At 33.7% G+C, this 26963-nt stretch overlaps 1 long non-coding RNA gene across 1 annotated transcript in view; it reads right to left on the bottom strand.

The window, feature by feature from the left end:
• LOC309641245 overlaps positions 1-26963 on the bottom strand; it is a 106317-nt gene that overhangs the window by 56700 nt on the left and 22654 nt on the right. The gene's annotated exons all lie outside the window — the stretch shown is intronic.

The following is a 26963-nucleotide window of genomic DNA, read 5'->3' as shown; positions in this document are numbered from 1 at the left end:
ATGTCAATGGTAACAAAAGTTTAATAGTGTCAAAGTAAAAATAATTTTGAGGTTTACTCTGAAATTATAAAGTTACTAAATCATTGGCGTGGAAATGATAGTAGCTGTCTCATTAGGTCGTTCTCATAAGATAGGCAATTTCTCCAAAGTCGGCTTCTCTCTCTCTTTCTCTCTCTCCCTCTCCCTCTCCCCCTTCTCCCTTAACCTGTGACATCCTGATAAGGAGTGTTTAACCTGCATTCTCAGAAACGTCTACATGTTACACAAAAAGAGACTACCAATCTCTTTGCCGCTAGGCAACTGTCAGTTTTCACTAAGTCCAATGATCATTGGGTCCCATTCTAAGTTAATTTGTTACCTGATTTGTTTCACTGCATTTTCAGACCTGTTTTACTTGCTCTTATGACAGATTTATTTCCGCCATTTTAGCAGTTGGATTGAACTGTGGAAGGCAATTGATTATTGAGGAACGATAACTCAGCTACACAGCAGCGCCATCTTTTGGCCTTCGAAGGAAAATGATCCAAACTTGTCGATTTTGAAGTCTGTATTCCTGGTATGTTCACTATGTGAATCACATTTGCAGTGTAATTAAAGTAAGAAAGTGGCTTCAAAGGGAATGAAATCAACATTTTACATGAGATAGGATACCCACAAACACAGATCTTTTGAGAGGAAAAAAAAAATCTATATTTTATTCATTTTACACAAAGTAATATTTTAATAAATATTACTTTAGAAACTGTATACCCTTGGGATACTTAATTTCTTTGTTTCTACTTATGAAGTGAGTATGCATTAATTTTGTATGATTCTTTAATATTGAACATTTAAAGTTATTTATACTTTTGACTTATAAAAAGACTTTCCACAATTTACTTATTTGTTGAAATACAGGTCCCAAGATACTCTTTCTTCCACTTATGTTGCAATACATTTTTTTCCCAAATATTCATGATTTTAATATATATTTATCAAATATTTCTATCTTTCCACATCCTATTATCAAGTGTCTCCTGAAGAAAATTTGCAGGAAGTGCAAATCCTATGAAAACTAGATTTTAAGTCTGTGTAGAGAATAAAACACATTATGTCTGTGAATATCACTTTATTTTGCCATTACTAATTTAGTTACAGAAACTAAATATATAAAATAAACAGAATGGAGCATCAGAAAATGTTTTATTCTGATCTTAAAAATGACTAACTAGATACAGGAGAGAGGTATTGCCATCTTTGTTATACATAGAGAAATAGTTTCTAATTTTGATCTAAAAATTGCCTTTCTAACTCACATAAATGTTTCTGGAGTATTTTTTATACTGTTAAAATTTGTACCGTGGTTTCTTTAATTTCACCAAATAGAACATTGTGACATTTAAAAACTTTTTATAATTATATTTCCCACTATAACCTTCAGTTTTTCTACAATTTTATTGTACCTATGTGTGTAAAGCCTTAGGAAATGCTTATTTCCACAGTCCTCAGGAAAAATACTTTTTCTACAAGTCTTTTTAATTAAAATTAATCTTATAGTATAAGCTTAACATATTTATTAATAACTTTTTCTCTCTTCCTTCAAGTCCAGTGTGTCATTTAGACCACTGAGTTGGATAATATTCAGAAATAAAAACATGAAACAGTTAAGTGTATTTTTTTTTTTTTTTTTTTTGGTCATGCTGCATGTCTTGAAGGATCTTAGTTCCCTGACCAAGGATTGAACCTGCTCCCTAGGCAGTGAAAGTGCAGAGTCCTAACCACTGGGCCACCAGGGAATTTTCAAAACAATTAAGTGTATTTTCAACTTATCTAGATTTAGATCTAGATCTGTGCTGGTTAGTGTAAATAGCCACTAGCCTTAAGTGACTGTTTAAATTAAAATTAAATAAATGTTAAAATTCAGTTTTTCAGTCACACTAGCCACATTTCAAGTGCTCAGTAGCTACAAGTGGCTAGTGGCTTGGACATTGAAGATAAAGAATATTTCTACCCTCACAGCAGTACTCTTGGACAGCACTGATGACTAGTCATATATGAAACATTATTACCTAAAATGTTAGTAGAAATCTAATGGTATGTCAGATTTTCAACAACAAGTTGAAGTATTTAAGACCTATAAACCTTTAAATAGCTATTTTTAAAATAACGGTAAGCATTCAATAAACAATTGCACATTAGGGTTTTAGCAATTGAAGAAATTAAGCTTAAATCTTATGCTACTTTTCTGTATTATCATTTCCAGAGCTTTTTTTTTCAAAAAAAATCAAAGAACATGGATATTTCAGATAAGTAAAGCACATTTTCCTTTATTAAATGACAATTGCTTGGTTTAAAACTTTGTGGCAAAAGTTAGTTATAAGAATTTCAAGTCAAATAGGTAGTTTTTCAAAGAAACTTGCTAAGGACTGCCTGAAAAAATATTTGTTGTATAAAAATAACTCTTATCTTCACAAAACATCTCACTCAAACCATAAGCACAGAGGTAAAAAATTAAACAGAACACTGTTGATTGTGTTAATTGGGGAGGAACTCTAGGCGTCTTTTTGATTCAGTGTTTGTTACATAAAGTTAATGAGAGGTTGAGGGTTGGTTATTCCCAAACCACACGCAAATTCTAAATTACTGGTGTATGAATATATTTGAGGTCTTTGGCTTCCCTTGCTTTCCCTTCCCTTGATTTATACGATCAATTTCTACATGTGTGTTTAGATTCTGTGTTTTCCTATGTTATGCTTCTTCTTTGTACACATGGTATATGTGAGGTGCAGTGGGCAATATTTGGGTGCCCATCCAGTCTATAAATATCACCCCTTCCTATGCACGGAGATGTAGACTTGGCAGCCATGTTCTTGTTATATGGCACCATCACAGTCAATTGTGCTAGGGTTATGCCAGCTATGTACACTGAACATAAATTAGGTCCACCAAATAATCTCTCTTAGATTTGAAAACAAACTCAGAGATAGTTACTGTTTCCTGCGTCTGGCTAGGACTCTGGAACAAGAATTTTGGTATACTGACACCTAAAAAAATTCAGTTTCTGATACAAATAATAACATAGTCAAATAGGGATCAAGAAGACAATATACTAGGTTCTTAAAATAATTCATTATCTTAAACTGCGTTAGTCACTGTAATCTCAGCTATGCTACAGTAGCAAACGGCCCTACAATCTTAGTGGGTTTAGCAATATTTCATGCTCAAGATTGTATCCATTTCAGGTCAGCTACAGCTCTGCTTCACATTCTCTGCATTTTGGGACCTCGACTTAAGTAGCTAGCTGCAACATGACAATCTCACTGTAGCAGGAAAAGTATTATCAGAATGCATGATTCCCCTTATTTCTTCTGCACAGAAGAGGCACATACAACTTCCACTCATATTTCAGGGGATAAACCCTGTCGTATTGCCAGGACTGATGACAATGGAGTGAAAAAAAAAAGAAAACGATTCAACTTCCAGATAGAGACCTGTAGGCAGGAGTGAAAATATATTTAGAATCTACTTCAAGGCTCTTCCTAGAGACTTAATACATATTTACCTTGGATCCTTGAAGACTTCCATAATACAGATATCAGAAGAGATTTCAATTTTTTAAAAATATGCATTTTTTCTTTTTTTCTTGCGGTTATATTTCTACAGCATAAAAATTATTATTTAACCTGTTTTAAGTGTTCTGTTCAGTGGCATTAGGTACATTCACATTGTTGTACAACACCTTCCACTGCTCATCTCCAGAAGTTGTCATTTCCCACAACTGAAACCATATACCTGTTAGTTGCTAACTCTCCATTACCACCCCCTTCCCCTGGTATCCACCATTCTACTTTCTGTCTCTATGAATTGATTATTCTAGGTACCACATATAAGTGGAATCACACATATTTGTTATTTGTACCTGGCTTGTTTCACTTAGCATAATATCTTCAAGGTTTACATGTTGTAGTATGTGTCAGAATTACCTTCCCTTTTGTGGCTGAATAATATTCTATTGTACGTATATACCTCATTTTGTTTATCCATTCATCCACCAATGGACACTTGGGTTACTTCCACTTTTGGACTATTGAGAATAATGTTGCTATGAACATGGGCATGCAATAGCTTTTGGAGTCCCTGCTTTCAATTCTTTTGGGAATATACATACAAGTGGAGTTGCTGAATTATATGGTGATTTTATTTTAATTTTTTGAATTCTATCTTAACACCATTTTCCCCAGAAGCTGCACTCTTTTACTTTCCCACCAGCAGTGCACAACGGTTCCAGTTTCTTCACATTCTTACCAACACTTGATACTTTCTGTTTTTGTTTTTGTTTTTAAATAACCATACTAATGGGTATGAAGTGATATCTCATTGTAATTTTGACTTGCATTTTCCTAATGTTTAATGAATGTTGAACATATTTTCCTGTTCTTATTAGTTATTTGTATGTCTTTTTTGGCGAAAAATCTATTCTAGTCCTTTGTCCATTATTCAATCAGATGGGTTTTTTTTGTTGTTGATATTGAGTTGTAGGAGTTCTTTAGTTATTCTGAATATTAATCCCTTACCCCATATATGATTTGCAAATGTGTTCCTCCACTCCATGAGCTGCCTTTGCATTCTGTTGACAGCATCTTTTGATGCACACAATTTTAAATTTTGATGTAGTCTAATTTATATATTTTTCTTTTGGTGCCTGTTCTTATGGTGTCATGTAAAAAAATTATTACCAAATTCAATGTCGTGAAGATCTTCCCCCATGTTTTCTCCCAGAGTTTTATACTCTTAGCTCTGACATTTAGGTCTTTGATCCATTTTGAGTTAATTTTGTATATGGTGTAAGGGAAGGGCCCAATTTTATCTTTTGCTTATGAATATTCAGTTTTCCCAACACGATTTGCCAAAGACATTGTCCTTTCCCCATTAAATGGTCTTGGCAACCTTGTTGAAAATAACTTGACCACATGTGCAAAAGTTCAGTTCTGGCACTCTATTAACATTCCATCAGTCTATATGTCTGTCTTTTAACTAATATTACGCTGTTTCAATTAGTCTGGCTTTGTAGTAAGCTTTTAAATCAGGAAGTGTGAGATCTCTTTGTTCTTCTTTTTCAAGATTGTTGGCTATTTGGAGTCCCTGGAGATCCCATATGAATTGTAAGATGGACTTTTCTACTTCTGCACTGGGATTTTGATGGTAATTGCATTGGATCTGTAGATTGTTTTGTACAATATTGGTATCTTAAGAATATTTAAGTCTTTCAATCCATGAACATGGAATGTAGTTCCATTTATGTGTGTCCTCTTCAATTTATTTCAGCAAAGCTTTGTACTTTTGAGTGTACGATTCTTTCACCTTCTTGGTTAGGGTTATTTAAGTATTTTATTCTTTTTGATTCTATTGTAAATGAAATTGTATTATTAATTTCCTTTTGGATTGCTCATTGTTAGTGTTCAGAAATGCAAGTGATTTGTGTGTTTTGATTTTGTATCCTGCAACTTTGTTGAATTCTTTTATTAGTTTCGACAGTGTTTTTGTTTGTTTCTGATGTTTGTACAGGTATGTGTGTAACTTTAAGGTTTTCTACATATAAGATTATATCTTCTGCAAACAGACAATTTTGTTTCTTCCTTTCCAGTTTGAATGTCTTTTATTTCTTTGTCTTGCCTAATTTCCTGGCTAGGACTTTCAGTACTATGTTGAAGAGAAAAATAAAAATCAAGAATTCCTGTCTTGTTTCTGATCTTAGAGGAAAAGTTTTCAGGTTTTCTTCAATGAGTATGATGTTAACTGCAGGTTTATCATATGTGGCCTTTATTATGTTGAAATAGTTTCCTTCTATTACTAATATGTTGAATGTTTTATCATGAAAGAATATTGAATTTTGTCAAAAGGTTTTCTGCATCAGTTGAAATGGGTTTTTGTCCTTCAATCTGTAATGTGGTGTATTATATTAATTGATTTTCACGTGTTGCAACATCCTTGCGTTCCAATAATACATTCCACTTGGTCATGGTATATATTTTTCAAAATATGCTGTTGAATTCAGTTTGCTAATTTTTTTGAGAATACATTTATCTTTAATTCAACAACAACCACAAAAACCATATAAAATATGTAACTCTTTCCATATAGTAAATGTCTTTTAAGGAAAATATGAGGTCCTTAAATATTGATATTTGAGATAATAGATAATATTTTACTGTCTTTCATTCTGCTTTCCTCACTGCAGCCAGAACATTTTATCTAAAGTGTAAGCCTTATCATATCATTCTCTGTGGTATATCACTTATAAAAATGGTCTCATTTCTTCACAGCTCCTGTATCTACACCTTTTAGAATGTGTCATTATAGCGCCTCCTATCAAAGAGGGAGTGTATTTCTCCACCCCTTGCATCTTAGCTGGCCTTGTGACTTGCTCCGGCCAACAGATTGTATAAGAAATGATAATGCACCAGTTCTGAATCCATGTCTCCATAGTCCTTGTGTGCTTCTGCTACTCCTCTTAGGACCTCTGTCTCTGCCATGGGCTAGAGATAAAAGAGTATGGAGCATAGCTGAATCAGCTCAGTTACCCCAGCTGAGGCCCCAGACAGGTAAGGGAGCCTAGACAAGATCAACAAAGCTGATTCTCAGATGATAGAAAGTGCGTGAAGAATCTCAGCCAAGATCAAGAACAGCAACAAAAAAGGCATCATTTCATCTTAATTAACTTGTTGACCTGTAGAATCTTAAGAGAGTCATTTTTTTAAGCCACTAAGCTTTTGGGTGATTTCTTGGGTAGGATTAGTTAATTCATTTTTCTACTTAAACTCCTTCAATAACTTTCCATTATTTTTAGGAGAAAATCAAATTAATTAAAATAGGCTAACGCATAGTAGAGGCTTGATAAAATACATTCGGATTAATAATTAAATAATTATCTTTATATAAGCTGCTTTTGTTATGTTTAAAATATAAGACATTCAGAAAGATGAAACTGAAAAAGAAAAGAGAAGCTATTTCTCTGATGTGCATAGATAATTCTAAAGTAAAATAATATGTAGCATTATCAAGTAATAAAAAAAATTTCTCCTGTGTATTCAGTGACTGGAGAGAAAATAGTCTGCCTTAATTCCATGAGACCTAATACTTTACCTTATTAGTATAGAGAATGTATCACTGGAAACCAGAATAATCTCATCGTTATAAATGGCAGCTGGGCCTTCAGTTACACCTACTCCCACACACATACAAGTTGTGCCTATGACTTTTTGAATTTTCACAAATAATCAAATTTTTTGGCTGATAAAATATTCAGTTCATATGAACCAGAAGTTGAAAACTTTCCTGAGTTAAATCACCATCTTCATGATTAAACCTTTCCCAAAAAGTGTTGATGGACCTGCCTTTTGTACTTACAGTTAGATAGTGCTTAAAATGAAAACAAAGTAAATAAGTATTTCTTACTATGTTTACATAATTTACAAAGTAGTAGATAGAAATTCTATTATCCTGTTAGTAATGTACTATTGGCACTTAATTGGTAATTTGGCCAATGAATGAATTCTGGTCAAATAACTGAGTTAAATATTTAGGACAACTGATATGATATAATGTCAGTAAGGCTAAAAATGAAAAAAATGATTAAAATCGAACTTTATTTTCTTCTTTCTGTGTTTGCTATTCTCAGTTAATAGTGTCATCATGTTAGAAATCCGGTTAGTTCTGTTAATTCCTCATTCTCATTCATTCACCATTTTCAATCACCAGGTAATATTAATTATGCCCTTTATATACTTCTAAAATCTACCTTTTCACCTCCATGGTCATTGTAATTTCTCTGAATTGAGCCACATTTTCCTACTTGATTATTGAAAACTATAAGTTCAAACCACTAACACCAAGTTGGCTGTCAATTAAATTTCCCAGTTCTATTCCTACTCTCACTCTCACAGACGTCTATTTCATAACCCCCAACAATATCTGCATCTCCATCTTCACTCTTAACTTATAACATTGCTCCCTTTCTCCTTGAAAAAATAAAAATAATTAGAAGACAACTTCTACTTCCTTCCTCCATTTCATCATCCCACCTATAAACTCTGGCCAGTGTATTCTACTTTCTCTTCTGTTGTGTATATTAGTTTCCTAGGGCTGCTATAGCAAGATACCACAAACTGTGTGTCTTGAACAACAGAAATTTATTCTCTCATAGTTCTGGAGGCTAAAATGTGAGGCACGATGTTTTGTCTTTGGGCTGGTTCCTTCAAATGATTGTGAGGGAAAATCTCTTCCATGCTTCTTTCCTGACTTCTGGTGGTTTGCTGCCAATCTTTGGTATTTTTTAGCTTATAAGTATCAGTCCAATCTCTGCCTTCATCTTAGGATGGCATTCTCCTTGTGTATTTGTCTTTGTCTAAATTTCCCATTTTTATAAACACACAGTTATATTGGATTAAGGCTCACCCTAATGACTTCATCTTAACTTGATCATCTTCAAAGACCCAATAGCTCTATGCATACATCATCTATACTCTTAGCCAAGGTTAAACTCTCCCTTTATGAACTTCATACTAACTCCTCTCACTTATTCAAGGACCTCATTTTCTTATGCAAATTTCCTGTTCTTCACATCCAACTTTTCCTTCTCTAATAGGTTGCCATAATCATATAACCATGCTATATAACATTTAAAAAATAGCTCTTTAGACATCTGATTTTAGCCCTACTTGCTCTTGGATGTTGTCATCCCTGTCATTACAGTAAGAAAAATTGGTGGGCAAACTGAAAATCAATGACTTAACACTTAATGGAACCCTTAAATGGTCATTTTAATGAATTGCCTGAGACTAAGGATGGACAGCATAAGAGTGAAAAATTCTTGGGGATTTCAATCTTAGGAGGCCCCCAGACTTTCCTGAACTTTACACCAAGGAAACCCATCAGTCCCTCAGGGTAAAGCTATGAGAATGTTCCCTCATGGATTTTGCAGGGAGAGAGAACGAGTAATCCCATATTTAGAGAATTTCATCCCTTCACCCCAGGCACCTTTAGCTTTCCTGTCTCACCTGAGGAAGGAGAAAACAAAAACACCAAACATAGTCAAAATGGATTAGGACTTCATGGAAATAAATTGGGAACACTGCAGCCAGATAAGTGTGTAAAGGACAAGGGTTGAAAAAAGGTATATCACTGTGGAAACAGTGGTGAAAGTCACAGCCCTGAGACACAGACCCACTACAACAGAGATTCAATAGAAGAATTGTAGAATAATAACCCTTCCTCACACATTACACCTCACCAGTGAAGGTCTAGTATATTAACAGTGGATTACAGCTGAATGAGCTGCAGAACACAATCTCTCCCTCTCAAGAGGAATACAAAGGGAAACCCAGATGAAAGAGGAGAAGGAAAAAACAAAGCCACTAAAGTAATTTAAAGCTTCTGGCATCTACAGCTATAGCAAACATTAAACACAGTCTAACTCTTAACTAGATTAGAATAAACCCTCAGGCTAAGGGCTTATATACCTCAGTACCCATTGCCCAATACAACATGTCTAGGTTTTTTTAAAAACAAAATTAAAACGTGTCAAAAGGAGAAAAGAAAAAAGCAGTCAGAAAGATGAAGTCACATCAGAAACAGACTCAGATATGACACAGATATGGAAATTATAAGACTGGTAATTTAACATAACCATGATTAATACGTTAAGGGCTCTAATGGAAAAGACAGACAACATGCAAGGAAATGAGTAATGTAAACAAGGAGATGAAAACTTTAAGAAAGAATAAAATGTAAATTTTGGAAATTAAAAACACTAACAGAAATGAAGAAAGCCTGTGACACACATCAATAAATCCAACACAGCTGAAGAAAGTATCAGTGAATTTTAATAGTTAAATAAAAAAACATGCAAAGTTGAAATACAAAGACAAAAAAAGAATTAAAAAACAGAAGCATAACAGAACATCCAATATCTGTGGGACAATTTCTATGCATAACAAGTGTGTAACTGGAATACCAAAAGGAAAAGAAAGAATGAAGCAGAAAAAAATATTTGCAGTAATAATATTAGAGAACTTTACAAAATTCATGACTGACACAAAGCCACAGGCCTAGCTCAGAGAATACCAAGTAGAATTAATGTGCAAAAAAAAAAAACCAAAAAAAACACCTAGGCCTATTACATTCAAACAGCAGAAATCTATTACATTCAAACAGCAGAAATCTAAAGACAAAAAAATTCTTTTAAAAATGCCAGGGGCTTCCCTGGTGGCGCCGTGGTTAAGAATCTGCCTGCCAATGCAGGGGACACAGGTTCGAGCCCTGGTCTGGGAAGATCCCACATGCCGCGGAGCAACTAGGCCCGTGAGCCACAACTACTGAGCCTGCGCGTCTGGAGCCTGTGCTCCGCAACGGGAGAGGCCTCGACGGTGAGAGGCCCGCGCACCGCGATGAGGAGTGGCCCCCGCTCGCCGCAACTGGAGAAAGCCCTCGCACAGAAACGAAGACCCAACATTAGCCAAAAATAAGTATATATAAATAAATAAAAATTAAAAAAAAAAAAGCCAGAAAAAAACCACCTTATTTATAGAGGAAAAGAATATAATTACAGTGGAATTTTTGTCAGAAACCATAAAATGAGAGTAAAATAAAATATTTAAAGAAAAAAATCCAACCTAGGATTCTATATTCAGCAAAAGTACCCTTCAAAACTGAAGGAGAAATAAAGATTTTCTCAGATAAACATAAACTAAGGAATTCAGCAGCAGCAGACCTGCCCTGCATAAAATGTTAAAAAGAGTTATTTAGAAAGAAGAAAAATGACATAGGCAGAAACTTGGATCTACAAAAAGAAAGAGAAAGCTGTAGAGAAGGAATAAATGAACATAAAATTAAATTCTTTATGTTTATCACAATTAATTGATTTAAAGTTTCTGTTTAAAGTAAGAATAGTAATAATATAATGGGTGATTATAATCACTTGTGTGTAAAAAACTGACAGCAATGTTATAAGAGATGGGAGGAAGGAATTGGTTATAGGATAACTTCACACTCCATGTGAAACCATATAGTGTTATTTGAAGTATAATGTAAGGTAAACTTAAATTATTTAAAAATGTGTATCCTAAACTCTAGAGCAAGTACTACAGAAATTATAAAAAGCAGTATAATTGATGTTCTAAAAGAAGAGATAAAATGGAATCGTATAAAATGCCCAATCAAAACAAGAGAAGATTAAAAAAGGTGGGGGGGGGGAATAAAGAACAAAGGCAAAAAGTAGAAACCAGTTATAAACATGATAGATATTAAGAAAAGTATATCAATAATCTCTTTAAATTTGAAATTAATTAAATTAAACTAAATTAAAAAGAACTATGATATATATAAGAAGCCCATTTTAAATATAAAGACTTTTATAGGTTAAAATTAGGTGGCACAGTGGTTAAGAATCCACCTGCCAGTGCAGGGGACACGGGTTTGAGCCCTGGTCTAGGAAGATCTCACATGCCGCAGAGCAACTAAGCCCATGCACCACAACTACTGAGCCCACGTGCCACAACTACTGAAGCCCACGCACCTAGAGCCCGTGCTCTGCAACAAGGGAAGCCACTGCAATGAGAAGCCTGTGCACCGCAACCAAGAGTAGCCCCCGCTCACAGCAACTAGAGAAAGCCCGCGCACAGCAATGAAGAACTGATGCAGCCAAAAATAAATAACTAAAATAAATAAATTTTTTTAAAAAATTTAAGGGATGGAGAGAACCATCCAATAACAACACTAATTAAAAGAAAGGCAATGTAGCTATAATAATTTCAGAGAGAGTAGAATCTACAACAGGAAAAATTAATAGAGATTAAGAAAGGTATAATAGTAAAGGGGTCAATTTTCTAACAACACATAACAATCCTAAACATGTATGCCCCGAATAGGAGATCATCAAAATGTCTTAAAAGTAAAAGAAGAAATAGAAAAATCCACTATTTTAGTTGGAGAACTCAATACCCCTCTCTCAGTATTTGACAAATAAAAGAGATATAAAATCAGTATGAACATAGATGACCTGAACTATATTATCAATCAACGTCATATAATTGTTATTTAAAGAGTTCTCCAACCAGCAAGAGTAGAGTACACATTCTTCCCAAACCACATAGAACATTCACCAAAAGAGATGACACGTTGGCTATGAAGCCCACCGGTTGAAATTATAACAAAGTATGTTATCAGATGACAATGGAATTAAACTAGAAAACAATATCTGAAAGATAGCTACAAAATCACCCAAATAATTGGAAATTAATTTGCACACTTCTGATAATCCATGGTTTCAAAAAGTCTCTCAAGAAAACTAAGACATATTTTGAATGAAATGAAAATTAGAATGTAATTTATCAAAAGTTGTGGGATGCAGTGGAAGCAGTGTTTAGAGGAAAATGTATTAGAAGAAAGAAAAATCTGCAATGAATAACTTAGTTTCTACTTGAGCAAGCTGGAGAGAGAAGAGAATTATAGATTCTTAAACATGGAATTCCTCTTTTTTCTTGTAATTTAAATGTCACTGAATTCCACCTTGATGCTAAATTATTCAATCAACAGATTCATGGAGGTACAATCACGAAATACATTACTTCTCAGTTCTATCGCTAACCTACTTCTTTGTTGGTTTCGAGAGGTATCCCTTTTATAGCATAGTTTCCTTGACAAAGTTTTATTGCAATGATCCTGCTTTTGGCACTGCTTTAAGTGAAAATGTTACTATACTACTTCATAGATATTCAGAACCTTTCAGGTTTTGGATGAAGAGGTCTGATTGAAAATCAGATACAGACTTATACGTTGAAGTTAACTGGAGTGGGCACTTGATTATTATGAAGGTTAGAATTGGATTGAAGAATCATACTTAAAGGTGTAATAGAGCTCAGAAAGTGCCAGACCTTAGAAGTACCTGGCCCTTGATTGTAGCAGCTGGAAGTGATTTAACAAGCACTTGAGGTGACAGAATCAAATGCTTTATATGATGAATGGGCTGTTTCAATATAGTAAATTATTTTGCTCTTTAAAAATCAGAATTAAATAGTTTATGTTTTGTGGAGGGAAAAAAAAGAGCTCCAGTAGAAGGGCACACAATCACCTACATAACAAATGGGAACTCAAATCTCAGACACATTAACACATTTTTCTTTGGCCCACTACCCAGTTTTATGTTCTGTGTTAACTATATGCTCCTTTATTAACTAAAGGAAGTTATATCTCAGTGATTATCTCTTGCAGCATTTGTTAAGGCTCTGTTCTTTAAAGAAATAATATTGACTGGCATTTTAAAGCAGGTTGATACTGCTTAGAACTTTCAGACACATTAAAAAGTTATCAATTTATTTAATGTATTAAGGTATCAATTTCTTCCATTTCTCTAATCCATTGACTAAATTGAGTTACACATTTGTTTGTATCTTTCATTTATTTACTCAATCATTCATATTTTTTTTAAAAAGGATTGGTTTTAGCTCTGTTTCTTTTTTTTAGTTAACTATTTTTTTAAATTAATTAATTTACTTATTTATTTTTGGCTGAGTTGGGTCTTCATTACTGCACAGGCTTTCTCTCGTTGTGGTGAGTAGGAGCTACTCTTCCTTGCAGTGCATGGACTTCTTATTGCGTGGCTTCTCTTGTTGTGGAGCACGGGCTCTAGGCATATAGGCTCAGTAATTGTGGCTCCTGGGCTCTAGAGCACAGGCTCAGTAGTTGTGGCTCACGGGCTTAGTTGCTCCTAGGCATGTAGAATCTTCCCAGACCAGGGCTCGAACCCCTGTTCCCTAAATTGGCAGGCAGATTCTTAACCACTGTGCCACCAGGGAAGTCCCCATTCATATGTTCTTGAGCACTAGTCATTTTCTAGGCACTTACACAACTACATCCTAGGAATATAATAGTGAATAAGAGAGTCCTTGCTCTCAAAAGAATGTACCATATATAGATATCAATCACTTTAAATGGGAACCTTCTATTATGAAAAAAATCTGTGTGGATTATGTACTGTTGCCAAAATTTCCTTTTTTTTTCTTGAAAATTTTACTAAACTCTGAGCATTAATTTTCCTTGATTTGGTTAGTTTTATGCCATCCAAGTTGCTGCTCTATTACCCTTACTAGCACGCCCTAAATTAATGAAGTAAAAATCATTAAAGTCCCCAAACAACTAATTTCTCCTCTATGTGTGTGTGTGTAACAAGACGTAATTATGTAAATGGTAAATTGAACAATATATGATTTAAATAAATATAATTGGCTTTTATTTTACTGAATTATGAAATGTCCTATCTTAATAGCATTTCTTTGCCCTTACTGTCAAAACCACAAAAACCAAAACAAACATACACAAACTTTGGAAAATCAAACTGCCTTAGTGAAATTCAAATTCCCCGTCTCCTTCACCCTTATCATTTCAATTAAACTAATTGTATAACATAAACATTCAAAAAGATATCTGTAACAAATGAATAAAAATATAAAAATTAATAATTCACAGTTGTATTTATTAAATAGTATGATATTTTAAGAATAAACAAATACATTTTTTCAGAAATAATTTTATAATAAGGGTACATTTAATAAAGCTTTGTCAATGATTTCTCCTTACAGCCTCAAAAAACTTAAACATATTGGAAATTTTTCCCTGTGACTGCTTTTACATCATAATTTTATGATGCTAAATCTAAACTTTGGTTATGAATTTCTGGATATAAAGTTTAAAATTTTAAAGTCAAATTTAACACTTTCATAATAATGGCATCCTAGGTTTTTAATATAATTTTTCATAAGTCAAGAGATATTTACCCTTTGATTCGTGTTGCTTTACTTATCCCATAATAAGTTATGTATTAGGTTCAAGTAAATGGCAATTTATTATAGCTATATTTTTATACAGTGCATTATAAAAGACTATTATATCCTGGGTGGCTATACTCATTTCTCTGTTTTCAAAATGACCCTAGCTTTTCTTAAAATCATACTTAACAGATAAATTTTCAATACACATGGTGTATTTTGAAATTATATGAAATATATGATATAATTCTGGAAGCATCAACATGTTTATAAACATCCAGTCTTCCATTCTAAGAACAACAAAGCCTCTTGCTCCATTTTCCAGGACTTCTCATATACCTCTAAATAAACTGAAGCGTATGCCTTCATTAACTTCTCATTAATTCTTGTTAAGGTGATTTATTATTTTCCTACTTAGTTTACATTTTTATTGCATACAGCTTTCCCCCTTATACTTTCTTTCTGATTATTTTGATATATAGAAAAACTACTGAATTTAAAAATTTTGATCTCACTATATTACTCCATTAACATGTGTCAGTTGATTCTCTTAAGTGTTCTAGACAAGCAATCATATTCATGCTAATGAAAATGTTGCCTCTCTCCTCCCAGAGCCCATAGCTATTATTTGTCTTTCATGTATCTGATTGGCCAAAAGAATGGTACAGTAAACATTTTAATTATTAGAAGAGTTCTTTTTGCTTGTTTGTTTTTTTCTTCTTTTTTAACATCTTTATTGGAGTATAATTACTTTACAATGGTGTGTTAGTTTCTGCTTTATAACAAAGTGAATCAGCTATACATATACATATATCCCCATATCTCCTCCCTCTTGCGTATCCCTCCCACCCTCCCTATCCCACCCCTCTAGGTGGTCACGAAGCACCAAACTGATCTCCCTGTGCTAGGCATCTGCTTCCCACTAGCTAGCTATTTTACATTTAGTAGTATATATAAGGCCATGCCACTCTCTCACTTCGTCCCAGCTTACCCATCTCCCTCCCCGTGTCCTCAAGTCCATTCTCTACGTCTGCATCTTTATTCCTGTTCTACCCCTAGGTTCTTCATTACCATTTTTTTTTTTTAGATCCCATATATATGTGTTAGCATACGGTATTTGTTTTTCTCTTTCTGACTTACTTCACTCTGTATGACAGACTCAAGGTCCATCCACCCAGCAATCCCACTACTGGGCATATACCCTGAGAAAACCAAAATTCAAAAAGTGTCATGTACCACAATGTTCATTGCAGCTCTATTTACAATAGCCAGGACATGAAAGTAACCTAAGTGTCCATCGACAGATGAATGGATAAAGAAGATGTGGCACATATATACAATGGAATATTACTCAGCCATAAAAAGAAATGAAATTGAGTTATTTGTAGTGAGGTGGATGGACCTAGAAGAATTCTTTTTAAGATTATTCTTAATTGCCTTAAAAAATAAAACTGTAATATTGATTTATAGACACCAGATCATCCTGATAGTACTGTAGTCCAAACTATGAGGTATAGTCTTTTTCCCCAGAGATTTAATCGTGCTGTTTATTCAGGTCATGTTGATTATTTTTGCTAAATACATTATTAATTACAATAATTTGATGAGCAACATTAGACAATCAAAAACTTTAAAGACAAAACAGGAAATGCTGCTAATTGCTTGTCTGATACCTACTTTTTCTTGCCAGCAGAATCCCAATTTTGGGAGGATAGCAACACACATGATTATAGACACTGTCTCCTCAGACACCCTTAGAACTATAAAAATCCACTGCTTTCTATCCTGATAAAAAGTTCAGAGATTCAAGAGACATGTGTTTTACCCGTTTGCTCATACCCCCATTTTTAAAAATATAAAACATGGGCGTAGTGCCCAGAGCTTCGGTAAACCTCTTGCTATAAGCATTAAGATGATAGCCATGTATTAAAGTTAGCGGATCATGGGGAGGGAGAATTGGAGGAAAGTGGTCAAAAGGTACAGACTTCCAGTTATAAGATAAAGAAGTACTAGGGCTCTAACATACAACATGGTGACCGTAGTTAACATTGCTGTACGATATACAAAAGAGTTAACAGTGAATCTTAAAGAGTTCTCAACACAAGATTTTTCTTTTTTCTTTTCTTCTCTCTTTTCTTTTTACTGTACCTATAGGAGATGATGGATGTGAGTTGAATCTATTGTGGTAATTATTTCACTATGTCATGTCAATCAATCAAGCCATCATGCTGTACACCTTAAAATTAAATAGAGATATATGTCAATTATTTCTCAGTAACACTGGGAAAAATAGCTTTAAAAAACTTAAAAAAAATAGCAGACCAGTAAGAAATATGCCTAGATCTTTCAACACTAGAAGCACAATATCAGCTGATTTCAGGAACTTATTACCATCAAATTGGTTACTTGTTTAAGTCACTCTGGTCAGGTTCCAATCACATAGACTTAAATGCAAATCTGCATGTTTAGATAATTTTTTTTAATTTAATTTAATTTAATTATTTTTATTGAAGTACAGTTGATTTACAATATTGTGTTTGTTTCAGGTGTACAGCACAGTGATTCAGATATATATATATATATACACACATATACATGTTTATATATATTCCTTTTCAGATTGCTTTCCCTTATAGATTATTATAAAATACTGAGTATAGTTCTTTGTGCTATACAGTAGGCCCTTGTTGGTTATCTATTTTATATATAGTAGTGTGTATATGTTAATCCCAACTTCCTAATTTATCCCTCCCCCTGCCACCCTTTCCTCTTTTGTAACCATAAGTTTGTTTTCTATGTCTGTGAGTCTCTTTCTGTTTTGTAAATAAATTCATTTGTATCATTTTTTCAGATTCCACATATAAGTGATATCATATGATATTTGTCTTTCTCTGGCTTAAATAACTTTTAAAATAACTGATTCATTACAATAAAATAAGGCAGCATTAAAAATATCCTTTATAAGTTTGTTCCTTTATATTAGTATGTAATTAATAACTTTTTTTTTTATCAGTTGGGCAGTTGGTCTTCAAATGTCGAGCTTTTGGCATCAAGGACTCAATTATTTATCATTTAGACCAACCATATTCCTCAGTCTCTGCTTTAGTCATTATTGGTGCTACCAAAAAAAACAAAAAGACTAAATATATCTTATAACCATCTTGCACTCAGGCCTTCTGTTTCTATAGAAAAGAAAAGAGGGCTGTTTTATTTTTTTGAGAACACAAATATCTTTATATTTCTTTCTCTTTTTTTTATAACTCATTCATAAGGAAGTAATAATCTGCCCCCTGATTAGAAGACTGAGCTTTTTCTCCTCTTCATAAAATTTATTATTCGACATACCAAAATAAAATGCCCCATCAACTCAGTGTATCCAAAACACCTTAATAACTCCAGCTACACCTTGAGCTAGTAACTTCAATGAAAACCACCTTAAGTGAGAAGATCCGTATCCCCTTACACAGATTCTAGTGTTTAAAAGCAGAGTATTGCTGATTTCTTCAAATGATATCCTTTGACATTTTTGTTCTCCAACTGAGATGGAAATTTTAGAAAAATTGCCTTTGGATGATTTGGTTTCTGTCCCTAAAATGAGTGCTCAGTTGTGAACAAAAGCTGAAATATCATACGAGCTATAAGAAATAAACTCTTTTGAACATGAAGTGATGCTTCAATTTTTTCTTTTATTTAAATAAAGAAATAAGCTTAGAAAAATCTTTTAAAATATTCAATGCAAAGGATAAATTTAGACAAATACATTTTTACAATAAACTAAAAGAATATTTTAAAATTAATTATCTATTAAAAGGTTTAAAATACTTAATCAAAGTGATAAAAAGTAGAGTTCATTAATTTATATTGCTGAACATCTGTTCCTACTTATAACAAAGTTGGAGTGGTTGCAGAGTGTATCTTCACATTTTAGATTATCTAAAATCAGATACTTTGAAAAATTTTAAGTGTATTAAACTTGGTGATAGAGACCACAGTCTTGGAAAAAATTTCATTCTGTATTATTTGTACTGTTGAAAATAGACATTATTTAAAGATGAAATCAGTATTTAAAAAATTGAAATAAAGTTGGCATATACTAAGACGTGACAGTAGGGCCCATGAAATGTCTTGTACTATCATATCTACTGGTATATAAGCTCTCAAATTTTTCAAGTTTTATTTCCTATGTACCAGGTATTAGCAAAGTTTGGCACATTGAACTCTATAGTATCCTCAAGTTACTGTGGAATGCAAATCTAAGTGTATTTTTCAAATCTGTTAAGCTACATATAAAATATTTCCGTATTTAAAAAATTTCTTTAAATCACTTTAAAGAAGAAAGGCATTTGCTCATACAACATAGGATTTTCAACCTTGTTTGTATGCCAACAATGTGCTAGCACTGTTCTAGGTGCTGCAGATGCAGTAGTAAACAAAACTTTTCTCATACTAGTATGCATTCTAATAAGCAAGTTGCATTCTAATAGAAATAAAAAAGCTAAGCAACAAATTTTATTTTAGCAATTATACCCAGCTGTACACATCTCTTGCATATATCTAGTTCTACTTAGATTTAAATCATATCTTCTCACTTTTCTATCTAGTGGAAACTACTCAGCCTTTAAATTTCACTTCTTCAAAGCTTCCTTTTATACCACTTCTATCACTTCACCCCTGTGTAAAATCAATTACTTCTTCTAAATTCTGATAGTAGCAACTGCATTATATGTGTGTGTGTATATATATATATATATATATATATATATATATATATACTCACTAAATTGCTTTATTATTAATCACATCCTTGACTGTGAGCTTTATTATTAATAACATACTTGACTGTAAGCTTTTTAACATATCTTATATGTTTTCACAGTTCCTATACCTAACACAATGCTAGATATATGTAGCCACTAAAAAATATGTATGTATATTATTTATATATCATATATATACTCCTATGTATAGGAATATATATATATTATATATATGTAGGAAAAAAGTGAATGAAAAATGAATGGAAAAATTTGGGGATGTCTTCATAGATAGCATATCAAAAGGATAAAATGGTTCAATGAGGAACTAATATTCTATTAGATTCTAATTGCTGCCATAACAAATTACCACAAACTTAGTAGCATAAAATATTAAAAATTTATCATCTTGCAGCTCTGTAGGGTAGAAGTCTGACATGAGTGTCACTGGGCTAAAATCAAGGCAAGGCTGCATTCCTTTCTGTAAACTCTAGGGGAGAATCTGTTACCTTGTCTGTTCCAGCCTCTAGAGGCTGCGTGCATTCTGTCGCTTATGGTCCCCTTCATCCATCTTCAAAGCCAGCAATATCTCATCTCTCTGAGTGTCTCTCTCTGTCCCTAGCCAAGAAAGTTTCTCTGCGTTTAAAGATTTCTGTGATTAGATTGGGCAAATGAGATAATCCAGAACAATCTCCCCATATCAAGGTCTTTAGCCTTAATCATATCTACAAAATTCCTTTTCCATGTAAGGTAAAATATTCACAGGTTCCTGGGATAAGGATGTGGACATCTTTGTTTTGGGGTTGGGAGCATTATTGTGTCTATTACGATTAAGAGCATAATAATAGCTTGGACATGGGTTGTAGTGACTGCTAGTAATATGTAAAAAATAAAAAAGACCAGTAATAGAGTAAGTTGTAATAGTCAAATTAAGACATTATAGAAATGTATCTAGTGAAGATATTTCCTCCATACCTTTTGAAGAATTGAATAAATAAGTAATTGAATAAATGGAGTCAAGGAAAATTACATAAAGAAGTAAGCAAGCAAAAAAAATTTGACAGACTAAATATAGGTCTAAAAGCATCAAAGCCAAAAACAAGGTTTTTTGTAGAAAATTCGTTTCAGAATTATAACTCTCTTCCAATAGAGAAGCAGCAAATATGAGGGGAAATTCAGAAGTCTGAACTTCAGACTTCAGTTGCCAGATATCTTATAAGTTTTGAATGTACTGAAAAAAAAATAGATCTTTTGCAATTTCCCCAAAGAGGTCAAAGCACCGTTAGGGCAATTGTCCTGATGTCCAGGCTGTAATTTCAGCGGCTCAGTTTTGTCCCATCTCTTCTACTTACATTCCCAGGAGCCATCCACAGGAATTCCTCACCATTTTGATAAACACATCCATCAAATACTACTACTTGTCAATGACATCAATTTAATTTTATTGGAGACAGGGTCAGGAGCAAATATCCAGTTGACTACCATCCTCTAAATCACATATAAAAATACCCATATTTGTTGTTGTCACCACCGTTTATTTGAAGGAGAGAAAGAAAAGAAAAAAAAAGAACATTTACCCTTGTAAATGTCAGCAAGGAAGAAAATTTGGATAAAAGGAGAGTGGTGATCTCTCAAGGAATGATTTTTTTAAAAAAAATTAAGCTACTTTTTGAATTCTGGTCTTATTTAAGTTGAAAAGCTGGGTTTTTTTTTGTATTTTTAAATTTTTTTGGCCTTGCCTTGCGGTATGCAGGATCTTAGTTCCCTGACCTGGGACTGAACTTATGTCCCCTGCAGTGGAAGTGCAGAGTCTTAACCACTGGACAGCCAGGGAAGTCCTGAAAAGATGTTCTTCTGATTCTGGTTTTTGAGCCTATTCATTTGGCTTTTCAACATCTAACAAAACTGCCATTCAGATAATATGTCTATCCCCATAAGCATGTGAGGTTTGCTTATCTCCATAAATCAAATGATTAGTTCATTTGTGTAAATTACAGTTACAAACCTGTGCTTTGCTATAGAAGCAAAGTTGCATTATTCTCTATTTTAAAATATAATCAGATGATTTCAGAGTAATATCGTATTTAAGAAATTACCTCATTTAAGCCCACACTTTAGAGATGAGCAAACTGGAGGGATTGAGTGACTTGTCCAGGGTCACATAGCTAGTTGGTGGCAAATTAGGAAGTAAAGCTCAGTTTAAATATATTTCAATATTCTTCCTCACAACCAAGCTTACCTTCGGAATTTCTCCTTTTTTCTAGCAACATCAACATTTGCATTCACGTTGTTCTATAATATACGTGTATATTCTCTCTCTTAATTAATGGTAAAGGACCAGACACTACTGTCAGATAACATCTGCCATGATGATATTTGCATTTTTAAAAGATCACTCTGACTTTGGGAACTAAGGCAGGGATTAGAAGAGGGGAAAATAGTACACATAAGATGAACTGTTAAGAATAGATTGCAATAGTATAGGTGGGAGATGTTGGTAATTTTGTCTAAATGAATGTCCATGTAGAAGCAGAGAACATGGTTCTAAATTAGTTAAAATTAATAGGATATGGTGGTGGGATAGTTATGGAGAAAGAGGGAGCAGGAGGTGACAAAAATGATTTCCAGATTTTGGGATTACACAGTTAGAAGTATGGTAATATTATTTACTAAGATAGGAAATGTTAGAGGAGAACCAAAGTATTAAGCAGATTTTGGTAGGCTACGATGCATTAAAATAATTCCCCAATTTTAGTAACTTTTATCAGAACAAAGTTTAGTTTTTTTCTTCATCGTTAGAAATACAGACTCTGGAGTTAGACTATCAGATTATGAATCCCAACCACACTTACTAAATGAATATTCATGAGAAATTTACATAACTGCGCTCTGTCTCAGTTTCCTCATTTTCAGATGAAGAAAGGAGGATTCTTCAGGTGAAGAAAATAATTGTAGTTTCTTCCTACAGTTGTTGTAAGAATTATATATATATATATATATATATATATATATATATATATTTTCAAACAGGACATGACACATAGCAAGATTTCAATGAATGTTAGCTAATATTATTACTATTCCTATAGTCATTCCAATGAAGAGGAAACTAAAGTATAAGAAGTTGTCTATGGCCATACCACCCTGAACGCACCCGATCTCATCTGATCTCGGAAGCTAAGGAGGGTCAGGCCTGGTTAGTATTTGGATGGAAGACATTTCTTATGACCTAGAATATTGTCTTACCTAGTAAATGATTAATGTATACCTAAAAAGAGTGTATATTCTCTTAGAACAGTAGAATGATTAATGGCAAAGTTTCTGGGGGTGAGTGCTTGGATTTGCATCTGCACTTGAGCACTTTCTAATATGTGATCATGGAAAAACACTTAACCTCATTGTAATTTTGTTTTTCTATTTGTGAAATGGGACTAGAATGAAAATACCTAGCTCATACATATAAATATCTTGCTCATCTTTTATAAACAGTAAACATGCCATATATGTTAGCTGCTATTTGTTTTATGATTATCATAATAACTTGCCTTTGTCGTCATCATCCACAGCAGCAAAAATTACATCAAATAAACCTGAAAAACACATTGAGACTCAGTAACCTGATACAGGTTACTATGTATCAGGTTACTGAGGGTGATTGGAAAGTGTGTGATTGGAGAAGACATTAATAGATCATCTCCAAGGTCATCTTCTCTTCTACTCTATACTTCCTCTATAGTCAATCTCATCCACCTAAATTCACTCAGAACTTCATACACTAAACATACATTTATTCATGATCCCCAGATTTAAAATTTTGAGCCAGATTTCTCTGAACTCCAGCTGTCCTAAGCCACTGTTTACTAAAAAGCATTACTTAGCTCTTTCAAAGGCTCTTGAGGCGCCACATGTCTGTCTCTTTTGATAGATGCACGTATATGTCTCTCTATAAGCGCCCAGTTGCATGTCAGAGCTGCATTTTGAAAAATAAACAGTCCTGTGCTGCAGAGGACAAGGTCTTGGACCAGCAATCTATGGTTCTCTGCTGCTACATTCTTAGCCTTTTCCTTGGGACTTGCCAGAAATGACATCTAGTATTCTCATTTTATCACATATCATTTGTTCTAAAGCTTGAATTTGTGCAGAGCTTTCTCTTGCTCTGTAGCCTACTCTATACCAGTGGTCTTTTGAGTCACTAAGTATGTTGCTAATGTCTACAATATCCTAAAAGGCCCACAAAGCACTGTGCATCTTTCTGAGAGGTAGGAGTTACAAAGAGCAATGACTTGTTCTTTATCTTTGATGGGATATATTAGATCATTGTACCTCTACAATATTCACTAATAAAGTAGTCCACTGTATCTCTGTAGGATTTATTTTGTATCCTCTCATGCTCATGTCTCCTACTTTGTCATAGTTCTTTCCATCTCCTGCTTCCCAAATATAATTAAAATGTGTCATCAATATAAAAGAACAATTTGAGATTTCATAGAATATCCAGATGATCAAGTTTTCTTTGGACTATATTGTGACAAAGAGCAAGAAAATAATTCAAGCTATAGCATAAAACAATGAAGATATATTGCTGTCCATTCCAAAGGAACACAAATTGTTTTGCTCTGTTCCTCTTTCTCCATAAGGACAAAAAGAATGCATTCACCAGATCAATAGCTGCATATGAGTGCCAGTGGCTTTGTTGATTTGTTCTTGTGCCAAACCCATATTCAGCATATCAGCTGTGATGGGGACTATTATTTGGTTACCTTAACAGAGTCTTCTACCATTTGCTAATCCAGAGGGTATTTTGATGAATTGAACTGTGATATGGTGAGACTACCACACCTAAATCCTTTAAGTCTTTGAAAATAGCACTAATTCCTGCCATTCAACTTGAGATAATTGTATTGCTTCTGATTTTCTAACTGAGCCAAGGATGTGTATACAGTTTCAAAGGCATCCTCTTCAGCTTCCCTACAGTAAAGTCTTGGTTCTTACTCCACAGGAAGCCAGTGTGAAAGTTTTATCAGCTGCTAAGTGTTTTTATCCTTATTATGTACCCATGACTGGAAAAATGACCACTGGTTGGTGTTCTTATCCATTGGATCCACTGTGGGGCAAACTTAGGGCAGGAATACATTTATCACCTGACCTGTGTGTTCCTCCTCTCTAATGGAGGGCCATCGTGGTGTTTTAGCTTCCTTGGTATTGCTTAAGTTCCTGATTTATATCTAATAGCCCTTGGAAGACCTATTGCAAGTAAGGAAACTGGATTATGATTTTCCACTGTGGTGACTAACATCAGTCTACTGCTCGCCAGCTGTTTATTGTTTTTGATGTTTAATCAAATAATGACCTCATTGGCTGCCCATCTTTCTTAGGTCTAATAACTTAATGGTTTATTCCCCCTTATCGTATATTCTATGTATCAATGCCCCCTGCTGGCCGTTCCAGTCTTGTTGCTCATTACAGTAATTGCATCCACCTTGGGTCTGACAATTATGTGCTGCTACCTGGCTTCTGCTGTTCCTGAACCCAGTCATCCCCATTGACACCATATTTCGAAGTGTCATATCTGCACAGAATTGCTTCTTTGGACCTCCTGCCCTTTTCTCCTCCCAATGTCATCCTAAGCACCTATACTTCTAGGCCCATGTTAAATTCATTCTTTGTCATAAAGCATTCTCAGATACACCGACCAGAATGAGTCAGTCCTATGCTTTCCTCATATTTAGTTTGTAGTAGATCATCACGTCTTCTCAGGGTCTGTATTGGAGGTAGTTATGTATTTTACTAAAGTATAGGATCCTTGAGTAGGGAACTTTGTCCAGTTTATCATTACATCTCCTAAAGTTCTTTTCCTAACAGTCTGCTCTCCTCCTTTTTGAAATAGATGAAGTCACCTGAGTAAAATTAATGGACATTTTGAGAAAATATGAAACATATAGTACAAAGGTTCTGGATGCTTATCTATTTCAATAATTAATATTTAATTAATTTGTGGATACTAGAAATTAAGAAATAAAAAACAATTCAGAGTTGTGATTCCCTAGATCTATGTAAGGCAGGTGTTAAGGTGTATTCTATAAAAGTGTATTTATTGTATACGAGAATCTCATCTGTAAAGAATGGCAGGTAAAAAGGAAGTTTATTAATTTTAATGAAGCAACTGATATGTATTACACCAAAATCCTTCTACATCTAGTATATTACATTTACCAGTGACTAATTTAAACAAAGTAACATGGATGAAGTACTTGTAATGATCCGCTTATATACACATTTATATATTTTATATATCTACATATCTATAGATATAGATATACCTTGAAATTGTTAGAGGAAGGAATATAACAATAGTGATTTATTTATGTTAGCAATTCTGTGCTAGTTTACTTTATCTAAAGATCTCCAGGGCTTTACAAACATTAACATCTCCTTCTTATCCAGTGAGGTAAGTATCATTATCTAAGTTTTATAGTGAAATGATGGAGGCACAAAAAGAGATTAAGTGATTTCTTCAAGGTTACTGTCAGTTGTGACAGGAAAAGGATAGAAGTTAGATTTACGGATCTCAGACTTATGCTTTAACTATCCTTGGGCTCTGTGTATTAGTTACCCAAAGTATCCAGATAAGAAGTTTGAGACTACAGTGAACAAAGACCATATAGGCAAAAACTAAGTATTTGGATATTCAACATCACTGATTAAATAAGTAAAAGGTTTAAGCACAAATCTGGAAAGCAGATTTTATTGAAAAGGAGGTTGTCCATAGTTTGTAATTAAATAAGATTGGAAGAGATTGTGTTACCTTATGTGCCAATCAGTTTGTATATAAGTGTATACAACTGTGCTTTGAGAAAATTCTAAAACTTTATATCAAGTGAAACATGTTTACATGTTTACATCATTTGAACTCATTAACCTGGCTTAAGGCAATCTATAGACCTAAAAGCTACTTTTGGGTAACATGTTTTCATTGGGTTTTTTTTTGTTTTTTTTTTCGGCCATGCCACATGGCTAGTGGGGATCTTGGTTCCCTGACCAGGGATCTAACCGGGGCCCTCAGCAGTGAAAGCACAGAGTCCTAACCACTGCACTGCCAGGGAATTCCCTCATTGTTCTTTGTTTTAACAACACATCCTGTCAGATTATAAAGGTTAAAATTAAGTGACCTCTACGCAAAGCAGAATTCTATTGTGGAAACAGAACAGAATTTATTCTTTTATTCTGGTGAATCAGACAAAAGAATTATCTTTGTGCAGATTGCCTAAGTAATCATAAGTCTGTACCTGTAATATGTATTTGTTTATCTAATGATTGTTTATAAGAAATAAAATTGATCACAGGCAACTACTACAAAATTTTGGGCATTCTTTTTATTTAAACAGTGGACTTCTGAGTCTTTTGAAGGCAA

The sequence above is a fragment of the Balaenoptera physalus genome (genome assembly GCF_965194825.1).
Source record: "Balaenoptera physalus genome assembly, chromosome: 13".
NCBI classification, from domain to species: Eukaryota; Metazoa; Chordata; class Mammalia; order Artiodactyla; family Balaenopteridae; genus Balaenoptera; species Balaenoptera physalus.
This window is presented reverse-complemented; position numbering and strand designations above follow the sequence as displayed.